Source organism: Podarcis melisellensis (assembly GCF_964234715.1).
Source record: "Podarcis melisellensis genome assembly, chromosome: 6".
Classification (NCBI taxonomy): domain Eukaryota; kingdom Metazoa; phylum Chordata; class Lepidosauria; order Squamata; family Lacertidae; genus Podarcis; species Podarcis melisellensis.
In genome coordinates this window covers 39,201,557-39,216,625 of record NC_138538.1, presented here as the reverse complement: position 1 = coordinate 39,216,625, position 15,069 = coordinate 39,201,557, and the positions used below count along the sequence as shown (strand labels likewise).

The 15,069-nt window shown below is 42.1% G+C and overlaps 1 long non-coding RNA gene across 1 annotated transcript; it reads left to right on the top strand.

The window, feature by feature from the left end:
• The first annotated feature begins 13,204 nt into the window (after positions 1 to 13,204).
• Positions 13,205 to 14,669, top strand: LOC309372699. The gene is made up of 2 exons (XR_014169630.1): positions 13,205 to 13,246; positions 14,312 to 14,669. It is a non-coding gene; the product is annotated as an uncharacterized lncRNA (long non-coding RNA).
• The last annotated feature ends 400 nt before the right edge of the window (positions 14,670 to 15,069 follow it).

Genomic DNA, 15,069 nt, shown 5'->3' with positions numbered 1-15,069 from the left:
TTGTCATCAGGCTAAATGGAATGTACACAAAGGTAATAAATGTTCAGAGAGCTGCTGCTGCTGCTTGCTATACATAGACGCAGCCAACTGCAGACTTCTGCAATGCAAGTCTGTACATATAAGGAGTGAAGGTGCAGTGCAAGAGAATTAAAAGAAAATGAGGACTCCTTAGTCTGATGGTGCAAAGTTGCAGAAGAGGGATTACTATAAACTCATCAACCAGATACTGACCCAAATTTGTTCTTGGTGTGAATTACTCTCATCCAATGATTTATTTACACAACCTCTGATCAATCGGAGCTCTGATCATTCCTTGCTGCAGCGGGCATGCGGTGACAAATTGATGAAGGATCAGTTTGGATATGTGCAAAGGCCATTATTCAGAGCCCAGTGCTTGCAGGCTCTCGAGGGGAGGGCCTAGGACAGAATGTGCTCCTATGTTTACTACTCTATTTAGCTACTCTATTCACTGTTCAGGCTCTGCAGAATGGTATAAAAATCAGACAGTCCCTGCTCTCAAACGTACAGCCTAAAACATACAATGCAAAAAGGAAAGGAATTGTGAGGGAAGAGGAATAAAGCAAACTTTAGCAATAGCAATTAGAGAGTTACTGTAATGACTAGATGAAATGCAAAGAGCTAAAGGAGTGGAAGAGCCAGAAGTTGCAGGTTATGTCTAGATTTATGAAAGATGGAAGAGTAGGTCTGGAGAAATAGGTTGTCCTATTTTCACAGAACTTGCAGAAATGGGAGTCTTTCTCTGGAGATGTGATGCTGGATCATGAGAACTTGGTCAATTTCAAAGAAATTAAAACGCACAGTGTTTGTGAAAAGAAATGTCAAACTTAGCAATCCGATCTACTATGGTATTTGCAAGGGTTGCCTGCCATTAAAATAGTGAATGCTATATAAAAGCCCATGAGCTGTAGTGGTGCACCTCCCTCCCAAGTCCCTCTAACATAATTGTGAGGCTTGGTAGACTCAGGTGCCACCAATGGCACTTCTAAGAGACTTGGGATATAGGCCCATGACTCAATTTTTTATAAAACTTGCACATGGTAGCTTAAGTCTCTGGGGAACACAGATTCACCTAATGGGTCCTGCTACTGGAAAAAACCATGCAGGAATTTCCACTAGCACAACAGGGCTTCCCCCCTCACTTCTGCCTGAGAACGCCACCCCCTTGGCCACCTACTAACACCTACTAACCTGGGCGTCAATTTCTTTGGTTGTCATTTTATGTCAAAGAAGAATTAAGCACTTATGCTAGGCATTGGAGTATAAAGTGGAAACTTAAGGGGCCTTGGCTTTTGAGTCTTAAGATTCATGAGTAACTTCTTATTGAACTAAACTGCATGATAATGCTTTGCACTTCATGGACTACTGAATAAAGTAATAGGCTTCAGGGGAATCCCTCACACATTGTAATGAGTTTGTGCTGTATGAGTCTGTACCTCCATCCCCTGGCGGGTGTGACTGCGAGTCACACACCCCCTCTAAATGTTTGATATGTGAAGGGGCTATATTCCCTTTTGCATCGAGAAACCTGCATGCACACATCTCCTTCACATGAATGTTGGATGCATGGCTTGGGTGATGCTTTCAACACGTGAGGGGTTCATGTGACCCTATTCCTTTGCTTGCCATGTTAGGGCCTTTTGTGATAAATAGATGAAACTGTTTACATATGTGACTGGCTGGATCTGAGTTTGAACTGTTTTGGAGACATGCTCACAGATGACACATCTCATAAAAGTCCAGCACTTCCTATTTATTTTCTGTCCCCCTCACTCTTCATTCCTCTCTTTGACCTCTGGCTACCTCACCTCTCTTGATGGTTAACCTGCTTTGGATGAGCATCTCTGATGTCATAGATGACCTGTGTTGGAAGGGTGAGGTCATAGCCTCTCTGGGTGTCCCTGATTTATGCTCTGAAGTTGCAGGTGGCCTGGGTATTTATTTATTTTGGGATAGTGATGAGAATTGAATTCCAAGTTTCACTGTCAGTTGTTAATTGAATTTAAAAGTGCATAAATATTTGGGCCACAGGCTTTCTTTCTTTTTTAAAAGTATAAATCAGATGAGTAATTCTGGAGGCTTCTGATGTCCAGTCACTCATCATGGATATATGAAAGTTGCTTCTGGTAAGAGAGATATCACAGTTCCCTTTTGGTTTCTCTTGTTTTTAGACTGCACATCTGACAACTCTTGGGTTTTGCAGAATATTTTTCATGGATGCTCTTAACAATGCTAGGTGCATTAGGGATACCTGAATAATTTAGAATGGTAATGCATTCTGATCTTGCAGCTTGCTATGCTGTTGCAATGTTTGGTTACATTTCGGGAATGAAAAAAATCATCCTCGATCAATGCATGGTGTTGATAACAGATAACATAAATGGAAAGATATTTGAGCTCTGGGTATCCAATATTCTTGCTATAAAGTCATCAAATTTGAAAGGTTGTGGATGTAATTTTACACCAAGAATGTTCTGCATCAACTTGCCACTAATCATGAAAATAATTAACATGTGCAAGTGGAGAATGAAAGCTATAGGCATGGAATCTCCCTTCATTGTTCTTGTTATTACAAGAGCAGTTAATCTCAAGGATACTGTCCATCTGCTCTTGCCTGAAGTTATTAGATGTATCATGGGGAAAGTCAGTGACTTGACAAAAGTATTATTTCCTAGGTGTAGTCTTGAATGCATCTCCTTTGTTTGATTTTTTTGCTTCCTTGTACAGTCTGTAGATACACCCTCTTTTGAACACCTTTGTGTGTAACTTGCAGAAAGAGAGAGAGAGCGTGCGTGAAATAATGTCCACGAATAATAAGGATAAGGCCAACAGTGATGGTGATAATAAATGAATAGATGCCAGTTCAAGAAATTTTTGAAATTAAATATTCAAAGTGACTTTTGCATAAAACTGGAGCATCAATCAAGTACGAGCAAGATTAAGTTCATGAGCCAGGATGGAGCCAGCTGACTGTATCTTGGCCAAGAGGCAGTGATGCATCCAGATGTAGACCTCATACTAAGGGAGACTGAACCACATTATCATTTTCGAGAGCAAGGGATTTCCCATATAGGCCAGGCAAAGGTGTAAACTGTCTCTAGCAAAGGGTAGAAGCTGAAAGTACATGAACCTAACGTCAAATGAGAATCGTAAACTGCAAGAAGGAATTTCCTGACACTATGTCTCATTCTGACTGGGTTCTCTGCTTCGTGTTATTGTATGCTTCCAGTGCCCACTCTTGCAAAGCTCCCCAAAAACATTGCCAATGTGTGGTTGGCCGTGTCCAGCTGTCTAGAAAGTGTGTTTAGGATTTGCAGCCTCAACCTGCTAATTTCTCTCAGTCTCTATTTGGGCTGCTTTACGATGCCTAATGCTAATTTACAAACTGCCATCAGACTTTCCTTGCCAGCAAATGGACTTTCGGTACATTTCAGCCAACAAGAGAGTTTAATTTTTGAGGCACACTACTTTTTTCCTGCGGCTCAGCTGCTGTTAATGACATTGCATTGCCCTCTTGATAACCCCACCCTGTCTTGAAAAGAGCAATGTGCCAAATTACTCTTGTGTGCCTATCACACAGCCCAATAATGAGTTTGTGCGGATTATCGCTCAACCTAAGTACAGTTTAGATTAGGCTACAGTTGGCAGAAATATGGTCAAGTCAGGTTACAACAGGAGATCTCATTCACTTGTAGTGAGAAATGATAGGCTGGAGGCAGTTGATTTCGCTCCAATGTGTTGTTATGTCCTCATAGGACAAGAGCATATGTGTTTGTGGTCCACGACAAGGAGGATCAAGCCAGATTCCCTTCAGCATTTAGCCTAGAGTGATTTCTCTGGCATATTAATGGCAAAGGTATTCATTCTTTGACAATCTCTGCCAGCTTCCTGAAGCCATTATTTCTTTAGAGCTGATGTCTCTCAGCATCATATGCAGCCAAGCATTGATTAAGTTTGGTGAGTAAAACAATGTTTTGTAGAAGAACACTATGCCCCCTTGAGCAAAATCTCTACTCCCAAGCAGAAACTCCCTCACCTATAGAAGTTTACACAAGTCTAACATTATCTGAAAAATACAAAATACAAACGAACAGGCAAGCAGTGATGCACATTTTTTGGAAGTGGTAAAACTAGCTATGCAACTAAACTGCATTCCCTCTTTCTATGAATGGTAGTCAACACTAATCCTGCTCAGAGTAGATCTGTTGGAATAATTTAGGTTCATTAATTTAAGTAGTTCTATTCCGAGTAGGATTTTAATGAACGCTACCCTGTGCTTCCAGGGTGAAGGTAGGATTATGGGGAGATGGATAAGGTGCTCTTGTATCTATGCATTTGTCCTATGGTGAAAGCTATGAAGCTCTCACCATCTCATAAGATTTGAGAAGCATGGAAGAGGAAGCATGACTTGCTTGTGCTTCCTGCCTTGGTACTGGCATATATGAAGAGTGGGTTAATTCTGTTTCTATTGAAAAATTGGGCACATAGAGCTACTATAAAACACATTTTTCTGTATTTTCCAGCAACTCTAGTATGGACTTCCAAAAATTCATGTGGGAATTGGAGCTAATCATACATTCCATTGCTAAATTTTGAAGAATGCATCCTTTTGCCATTGTAGTAACACAATGGGTACAGCTACTCAGAATGTTTTAGGAGGGATCATGTGCTTTTACTAATCCTATATGGTTATGGTAAAAGGCCCCATACAGGCAATGTATTGGGCTCATTGTGGTATCCAGTGCTTTTTTCATCGGGGTACTCAAGGGTACGCAGTACCGCCACCTTTTTCTAGAAGAAAATCACTGGTGGTATCTACGGTATTTATTCAAATTCACTTGATGCTAATGCAGAAAACTGGGAGCATGGATACTTCCAGGAAGAGGTACCTTTTGCTCCCCAGTGTTGCTTCTCTGACCATTCAAAAGGATTTTCAATGTACTCCTGCTGCAAAGAGATCTTTTGTGCAAAACGCCAATTAAAACAATTCTGGGTGAGCACATCTTTATAACAAAAGTATATTCAATTTGTCTTGATTTAATCCCTATTCCATTGTCTAATATGTATTTGTTTTATTGGGAGTCACCTTGAGTACATTTTGGTGTACCAAATCAGGGTAGAAATGACTGAAATATATTTAAAACTTAGTAAGCCCTTCATAGCAAAGTGTCTTATATATATATTTGTCAGTTTTGTCTTTGGTATCTTTACTGGGATATAGTTGAAGGATTATTTCCAAGCAGCAGAGCTAGGAGAAAATGCTTACCTGAGCTGCTACCAGTCACAGTAGACTGTTCTGGATTACATGGACGAGTGGTCAGATTTAGCTCATGGGTGGGTAAGCTTTGGCCCTGTGGGATGCATTTGGATCCAACCCATAGCCTCACGTTCTCAACTTCAATGCCGGCCTCAATGATCAATCTTAGGGGAGAAAGGTCCTTTTTCTTCAAATGGGATGTTTCTCCCAAGACTAATTACCACATTGTAAGTGTGGGGGAGGCAGCTGGTCAAAGAAGTCTCAAGTGCTTAGGATCTCTTCAGTCAAAATATTTGGGGGGGGGGGGAAGGAAGAGGGTCAAGTGCTAAGCCATTTAGCTGGCACATTATCTATAATGAGGTGTCATCACATCCTCAAGAAAGTTCTTCTCTCTGTCAGCGTTATAAATAAGTGTACACTTGAGCTCTGGTGTAGTTACAGCTATGCTAGCAATAGCAACCAGCTCGACTGAGGAAGCAGGCACAGCATGCGCTCAGCTCAAGGCATTTCCCAGCTGAGTCTACCCCCATCTGGGTCACAACAGCCCTCAGTGTGTCAAGAAATGTGGGCTCATCTCAGGCCTCGATTATTTCTGTTGGCAAGAGCCTTGTGGCCTTCCACACCTAAGAACTTTAGAGTTGCGTTTGAATCGTTGGTTGCTGAGTAACTAGGAGGTGAACAAGGAAGCAATGACACTGTGCCTTCGTTTTATTTATTTTGCTTTCTTTCTTTTTTTTTTAAATGAAAATCTTAAGGAGAGCTGTAACAGTCAATGTGTTCTTTTAGAAACATCCATCAGCAAAGGGAATTCTGAGAGAGAAAAATTTAAAACTGGCTTTCTCCACAATTGAGTTTGGCGGCAGCTGTAACAAACATCTGCCCCACAGATGCTGACTTCCCAAAATCCAGACCCTGGAAAAGAAGTGGCAGCAAAAGGGTTGTATGTTTAACTCTTCCCCTGCGTTCTGCTCCATCACTCTGAATTGGCACCCGCACTTGGGTGTTGCTAGGTATTTAAAGGACTCAGGGCACAGGGCTATGGTGCCAAGGTACAGCAACTGTATATATGCTAATTTATATTTCTAAATGCCTTTGGGCAATTCTAAAATAATGTGTGGCTGGGATCTCACCAGCACTGTACTTTGCAGAGCGCCCAGCCACCCTGTAAGCAAATTATTGTTGTTGGTGTTTTTAACTTTCAAAAAAGAGAAGGGAAGGGGCAGGAGATTTGGGGCCCAATGTAAAAGACAGAAGGCTCAGCTCTGTCCCTCCATCAATGTCTCTGCCTCCTCAAACTGCTTCCCCACCCTAGAAGGCTTCCCAAACATGTGTTTGCCCTTGCAAACACTCATTGGAATGCTGGAGGGGTAGGAGTAGTTTGATGTAGAGAGGCATCAGTTAGTTAGGCACCTACTCCTGCAAAGCAGTAGAACACTTGCTTAAAGTGTTCGGATTTAGTGATGTGTGATTCCGTATGATATTCCGTTAGCCCCTAAGGAACCTGGGAACTGCAGTTCTGCAACAGTCCCAAGAATTCCCTTTTAAAAATGCTTAGCTCATTTACAGAACCAGAATCCCCAAGGTGCCTTGACAGAGAGTTTAACAGCACACAGGAAAGAAGGAAGATGCCTTGCAGTGAGTCAGACCAGAGGTGCTGCCTACAACACAGTGACCGCCATCAGTTCTCCAGTGTCAGGGGAGACTCCTGGCCCTACTTGGAGATGTCTGGAATTGAGTCTGAAAATCTCTGTATGCAGAGTATGTGACCTATTACCAAGTCAGGTCACTTCAGTTAAACAGGTTGAGATTCATGAGGCCCAATGTCTCTCAACCATACATGTTTTATACAAGATTCAGCAATAAGAGGATGTCTATGTATTTTGGCCTGAGCTCAGAAAGAAACCTGGAGTTTTGAAAAGGCAGCAGGACTTTATATTCTGAGAATTTCTTTAACACTGAGAACATGCCTTTAATTTCCGTAAATTGTGAAGCTAGATTTTTTTTTTTTAAGGTTAGTACTGCCTGGTGAGATTTTCTGGAGTCAGAGGATGCGAGATAAGATTTTCAGGGCTCAAGGCATAGCTGTTCAATACTTTGTATTGCTGCCCCATGACCACCAGAGGCAGTTAATTTTGCAAAAGGAGAAAGAAGGAAAAGTAATCTATTTTCCCTTTAACTTTCTTCTGACGTAGTATTTGCAGTATCTTCAGAGAGTCAATGTTTTTATCAGAGAGTGTGCACACAAGAACATTCTACATGAGGGAGAGATGAAAGAGCTGAGTCAGATCTGGGAAGGGTGGTTTTTCTTGTATATTTCTGCAAAAAGGCATGCTCAAATTGAATTTGCTAATTTAGTGCATGCACTAAAGAAAACACCCATATTCTTTATGCCAGTTTATTAAGAAAGGGCATATGTATGCCAACGCCTTCCAGCTCCAGCCAAGCTTGTACTTTTTTATTATATGCTATTTATAAATGCATTTTTAAGCCACTTTATTGTCTAGATTATGATAAAGCCTGTATAAATTTAATAGGCCCAGGTTGGGTGTTTTATGGATGAGAAACATCTGTGTCCAGGGCCAGTTCCAGTGTGTGTTTCTTTAATTTCATCCCTAGGGGTGTAGAAGTGAAGGCAGAATATTATGTCATTGCTTTTCATATGATCACATGTGTTTAGTGTCCTATAGAATCGGAATTACATGCATTCTAGGTAGCAGCTGAGCTTTATTTCAGATGACACCTTGGGTGTCAAAATGATTAAGATTAAACCAGATTTCTTGGTTTTATTGTGTATGAGACATAAAAAAGACAGAGTCCTATTTGCTTTAGAAGCGTCAGAGAAAGGAAGGATTGAATAGTGGCAGTATTCATCGCTCAGCCAGCTGGTGGTGTTTCATGTTTTTGGCAGTGACAATTGTAGAGAGTTAAGCTGCCATGGAGATCCAATTTAATGTGACTGGGGTCATTCCAATGCAAGCAGCACATGGCTCCAAGTCCTTCATTCCTCTCGGTGTGAGACAGATGAGACCAATTGGTGAAATAGCACAATACCAATGGATTGGGTGTGTGTGTCCATACTTTTCTCCCTGTGATGATATGCTTATTCACAAATGTTTCCATTTCCCTACTCTGTTTCTAGCAACCAAAGGGTAGAGCTGGGTTCAAGCATGACCTGCTGACACAGCTCCATGGGACAGAAAGTTACAAGAACATCAGCTTTGAAAAAATAGCCTTTGATTCACATTTGCCAGAGAACAAAACTCCCAAGTCACATATTTACTAAGGAGGGCTGGCTAAATTCTGATCTAACAGTAATAATTCTACCTACCACGGCCGCTAAACTGGTTATATTTCCCCAAAAGTTCTTTAACATTTTTGTTCTGTATGTTAGAACAGAATTTTTGACAAGTGGAGTCTTAGAATCAAAGTGGGTTTTTTATTATTGTTATTACAACCTAGTTGCTTAAGGTAAATTTTTAAAAATTGAATTAAAACCAGAAGGTTGCATATTTTTGTTGTATGAATATCAGTTCAGATGCTAGCTGTTAGCTGTGAAGTGGACGAGGTGGTTGTCATGCTGTATTTGAATTGTTTGAGATTTAATTCCCTAATCAACTAATGAATCTCTGTGTTTCTCAATTTCTTCATTCTGTGACTACTACTTAAAGGTAAAATCTGTGCCCTGCTTAATGGTTAACTGAGCAAAGCACTGAGCAGCAGAATAGTGCAGATAATCAGATCCAGTTGTTAGCTTGAAACCGGGACATTCAGCTTGTGTAAGCCTTGCTCCATGAACTCTTAAAGCAATTTCACTATTAAAGAAACAGATCTTCAAACCAATCTTTTTTGGTGGTGGCTGCGTAATGCTCTCCCTAAGGAAGTTCACATGAGAACTTGTTTTTAAGTGCCCTTGGAATGACTGGTGGTTTTAGATTAAGGTTTGATGGAATTGGATGCAGAATCCAGAACCCTGGGAGTTTGATTTTGATTGTTTTTAAATCAGAGCCATAAAAGATCCTTGTGGTTTTTAAGAGTCTTGTTACATTGTTAGCAGTATCTGGTGAAATCTCGGAATCCAAAAATTGTGCTAAATAGGATTTCCCATCAAGAGAGGTGGTGGATGGGGGAGTCAATTTGCTTTGTAGGCTCTCATTGTTCATCAGTATGTTCAGTAGAAACTGAGTCAACAATGTGATGCAGCAACAGAAAAAGCTAATGCTATTCTAGTGTGCAACAACACAAGTATAGTGCCCAGATCAAGTGAATAGTACTGCTCTATTCCACCTGAGTCAGAGCATACCTAGAATACTGTCCAGCTCTGGGTGCCTCAATTTAGGAAGGATATTGCCAAGCTAGAATGTTTGGTGGGGGGTGACCAAGATGATAATGGGTCTGGAAACCAAGCCTTATGAGGAATGGTTGAGGGAACTGGGTATGTTTGACCTTATAAATAGGAGATGTAGAGAAGATATGATAGGCATCTTCAAATATCTAAAGAGCTGTCACACTGAGGATGCAGCAAGCTTATTTTCTCCTGCTCCAGAGGGTAGGACTCGAACCAATAGATTCAAGTTCTAAGAAAGGAAATTCCGACTAAACAGCAGGAAGAACTTTCTGATAGTACAAGCTGTTCAATAGTGGAATGCACTCCCATGAGAACCAGTGGACTCCCCTTCCTTGAAAGTTTTAAAGCATAGGTTGGACAGCCATCTGTCATGTATGATCTAGTTGAGATTCCTGAATTGCAGGGAGATGGGCTGGATTACCCTTTGGGTCCCTTGCAATTTTATGCAGAACAAACATCTATATTCTAATTCACCATCATGCTCAGCTTTTCTTGGCACAGAATTTTGAGAGGTGTGAGGATTTTCCATCTGCTATTTCATAGTGCCAGACTCCCAATTTATAAAATTACACATGGTGCATGTTGTAGATTATGCTGTGTTAATAAGTAGAAAGTGGGGCGTGCAGCAAAATGTAGCAGTGTAAAGAATGCCAGCCACATCATCTTCTATGATACTCCCATTTCATTCCTACTCCCAGAAGATACACTCAGCATTCTCTGGCCACTGAACATGCTTAGAATTCAATGGGCTTGTCCAGATTCCCTCACTTACATTTCCCCCATCTTTAAAGTTACTGAACCTATGCAAACATTTGGGTTGTCCCAACCCTGCTGATACCTCCTTCCTGTGCACGGATGATGCCATTTTGGCTATATAAATACAGGCTTTCAGAGAATGAGTTCACTATTAAGATACAGGATGCTGATGTGGTGATGCAGTTCAGGTGTATGACATTGTTCATGCCTTACCCAGCACTCATTGGTCCATGGGCCCAGAACTTAAGCTATGATCATGTAGATGTTTCTAACTGGCTCTTCACAAGCCAGTGTTCTCAGTGTCTTGCAAGATCTTAATTGAGTCATGCCCCAAAGAGAAGGTGAATACTTTTTTATTAGGTCTCAATGGGTTTGAGCCATGAGTTCTCTCTTAGTCTGTTGATGATTAGTCTGAACTAGACCAGAGATGTTTTGAAGTGGCCTGGGGAACTATCTTGGGGACACAAGGTCTAAGAAGGTGAAAATGCCTGTTTAGCCCCAACTTTCCCACAAGGAGTCTTTTTTTAAAAAAATATGCAAAGTACACACAGCCCTACCCAAACCAAATGTAAACAAGCTAGCCTTCAAGAAACAAACTGGAGTAATTGTGGGGGAAAGGAAAGATTTGCCTCACCTACCTAGCTGTTGCTATTATGTTGGTTGCTATGTAAACAGTTTTATTTCTGGCTCACACAGCATACCAGGTTGTAGGTCAGGGCCATTTAATCCTACATTATTGGTTTATGTTTGCTGCAGCCTTCGTCCACTTCAAGTTAGGATGAAAGCTTCTTCAGCATTACTCAGGAGCAGCTGTTCTGGCCACCATAATGGCAGTTGCTGCTCGAGATCCATTGCTGGCATAAAAGGTTTTTTTGTCAGCACCAGAAAATAGACAGTATTCCCTCCCTACCCCTCTCCCTTCCCCAGAGCTGAAATAGCTGCCACCTGCTAAGGAATGCTGCTAAGACAAGCTGATGACAGGCCTGAGATGGACATAGGAACGTTGTCCAGCAGGGTGGAGATTACTAGAAATCTGACAAAATCTTTTCTAATTTTATGTGGTGGTCAGGAGCATGGAATGGAGTGGGGGAGGTGTTCCTGTTCTCTTTTAGCTGTGAACAAAAAATGAGTGAATTCTTTGACAATCTTATTCCCCTTCTGCCATGTAGATCTTTATAATGAAAACAGTTACACATCAGTGCAGTGAAACATTCCAGTATTGTTTCAGGAGGGGTAAGGGAGCACAATATAGGTAACCAAGGTAAAGGTAAAGGTACCCCTGCCCGTACGGGCCAGTCTTGCCAGACTCTGGGGTTGTGCGCCCATCTCACTTAAGAGGCCAGGGGCCAGCGCTGTCCGGAGACACTTCCAGGTCACGTGGCCAGCGTGACATCGCTGCTCTGGCGAGCCAGAGCTGCACACGGAAACGCCGTTTACCTTCCCGCTGGTAAGCGGTCCCTATTTATCTACTTGCACCTGGGGGTGCTTTCGAACTGCTAGGTTGGCAGGCGCTGGGACCGAGCAACAGGAGCGCACCCCGCTTCAGGGATTCGAACCGCCGACCTTTCAATCGGCAAGCCCTAGGCGCTGAGGCTTTTACCCACAGCGCCACCCGCGTCCCTAGGTAACCAAGTCCCCCATTATTATTTCAGTTGCTAATTTTGGATGTTGCACCTTCATACAGCACAGAGTTCAGTCCTGCTGTGTTTTAATTCTTAAATCTCTCCATCTGGTCTTTTATATTCAACCTCACACTACTAAGAGGGCTGGCCCAAACCATTTTTCTGCTTGTGGTAAAGGACAAGATGATGTGTGCCACCATTTCATGTTCAGAAGCTAACTGGGCTTAGCAGTTGAATCTTATTTCAATTCTCATAATGGGGCCATGCCCTCGATTATGACTGAGGTCAGCAGGCTAGTTATGATTGTGCAGAACTGGCCAAGGTGTACACATAGTTCTGCCTTAAAATAGAAGGGTAAGCCAGCAGGCTTCCACCACTGCTCCCCTGTGACTTCCACCTGAGGCAATCACCTCATTTTGCCTAATGACAGGATTTGTCCCAATCACTAAGAAGCCCCAAAGGCCCATGCAATGCCATATAGGGTTGGATATAGCCTGTCTCTTTTTGCCCCTGTAAATGTAATGCTAATGACCTGACATGCAGCTAGAGTCCCACAGGGGTGAGGGCAGCTGTTGGCATAGCAATGCTGTTAGCTGTTCTAGTACAATCTCCAGGTTACATGCTTTTGCCTTGTCCTTGAGTCAGAAATTGATGTTAATATTTTGATTCTGGGAGCTGTGTTGCCAGGGCACTTGCAGCATTAGTTCTTCTGACCTAGTTTTTTTAAGTACTGTACCACAAATGGGATGAAATCGTATATATATGGGCTGCATTGTTAATGCAGCACCATAAAGCACTATACTATGCTGGCTTTGTAGGGATGTTATGCTGGCATTGCAGATATGCAGACACGTATATTCATATATTCCTTTTATCTTCACTTTCCTTAGTAGACTTTAGGAACCTAAAAGTTATCTGAGGTAAATTGATATTACTTATTATTATTGTGCAGCTCTTTCAAGTGTTCAAAGCACTTCACACACACTATCTACATGTAATTCCTCCAGCACCCCTGTATGGTTAATTGGTATTATTATCCCCCATGTTGCAGATGGGGGGAGGGGAGGACGGAATCTGAAAGGGAACAGGGGTCACCAGTTATTTTGAGTCACATAGAATCATGATTTGGAATTTTGAGTGTTCTTGGTGTCAGTCACAAAATGACTGCTGTGGGGGGCATAGCATAACACAAAATGGCTGCCACATCTAAAGGAGCACAAAATCAGACAGAACCACAAAATGGTGCAGGTATATCTCCCCACCCCACAATCATTGATTTGGGAGAAAGGCTGGCATAAGCAGTCTCTGTACTCAATCACTGAGAGAAGCTCTTTGTACTTCTCCTCTGTTCACAACATCAGGGAGGGTGCTTAATCCTGGCATTCAGTGAAATATGGGCATGTTGCATAGCTGTCAAAGTTTCCCTTTTTTAAGGGAATTTCCCTTATTCCAAATAGGATTGCTCGCAAGAAAAGGGAAAAGTTGACAGCTATGGCATGTTGGGGGTGTTCTTTGTAGGAGTTGCTGAGCTAGTGCAAACATGAAGTGAGCAAGAAGAGCAAGCAGTCTCTAATGCATTGTGGGTTTTTGAGGGAATACCTGCTCAGACTTTGCATGGGTATCTTAGGAGGTACTGGTAGGCATATTGGTGTGTGCCAGTACCACATTGGCAGACACTGCTATAGGCTGCATTCACATGGCAATTTCTTCCATTTCCCTGACATTTCCCTAATTGTAAATTTCTGCATTATATTGGAGCTTTCACACAACGTAAAAGCCATGTTGTTACAATTGGATTACTTCTGGAACTGTTAAACATGGAAATGAGTGCTTAACTGCCACTAGATTCCTTTAGATTTCTAAAAGTGGCTTTTACATCAAATGAAAGATCACATATAATACGGAAATTAAAAGTTAGAGAGACGGAATGAACTGCTGCGTGAATGCAGCCCTAGTGAGTTTCTGGCAATACCAATATTCCTAATTCATAGCTCATTCTTTTAGCCCCTACCGCTACACTAGTTCTCCAACTATATGCCAAACTACACTCACATTTTGGAGTAGTGAAGTGGTACACAAAATTACACTGGTACAAATCAAAGTTCACTGGCCTTTGGGACACTATGCCACTGAGACTTAAAAAAAACAAACGGGGAGTACATCTCCTGATGCTCTGCAGTCACCAATGTAATCAGAACTTAAACGGAACCTGAGTGAGGTTTTTTTGCTCCTGCCTATGCCAAAAAAGTTGCTAACAGAAAGAAAAGAAAAGAGTTCAAAAGCTATTTTGACCCTCTTGGTGCTTTCAGACAGAACTACTCTGGGTTTGGGGGGTCTCAAGCCTCTCTCCTCTTTAATGGATGTATATGGAGAGAAGCAGGCTGGCAGCACTACTGGATGGACGTGACCAAATCCAAAGCAGTGCCTATCTCTGCAACTTGGCCTGTTCTTTCTGAGCAGAGGATGTTCCTCCAGAGTCTTCTTATCTGGGTTTGTGCCTTGGCAAAAAGATTCCTGACCTTGCACACAACTGGTTTTTTTCCTAGCATCGCTGCTGGAGGCAGACTGACCCTAACCCCAGCCATTGTCTCAGACGACGACTGCCTTTGCTAATGCTGAGTGGAGTTTGTCAGATCTAAATACTCAAATATTATGCTGTTTTTGGCTTTGATTACAGTTGCATAATGTGTGCGATGTTTTTCTCTTCCGTGAAACTGCAGAAATTGGCTCCCTAGGTGGCAGAACACAGGGGTGTTGATGTACCGTAAACCTGAGAGCCCTGCTAAGTCGGCATTTGGATTAGGCTTTTTAGAGAAGTTGCTGAGGCAGAAAGGTTGGAGCCAAGCATAGCCTGCATCAGCTGAAGGGGGAAAGGGACGGTAGGCTCTCTGCTCAAACCCTTTTACCCTGAAGCTTGGAGCCAGAGGTGCAGTTAGATAATTTTAGAATCCGGACTTAATGGCCTTGCAGGGTGGGGCTGCTACTAAGATGGTAATGTGCATTACTGTACTTAAGTACACTTAAAATTCACTCAGAGTTAATGATCTAAAAGGGCCCCCTCTATAGATTAT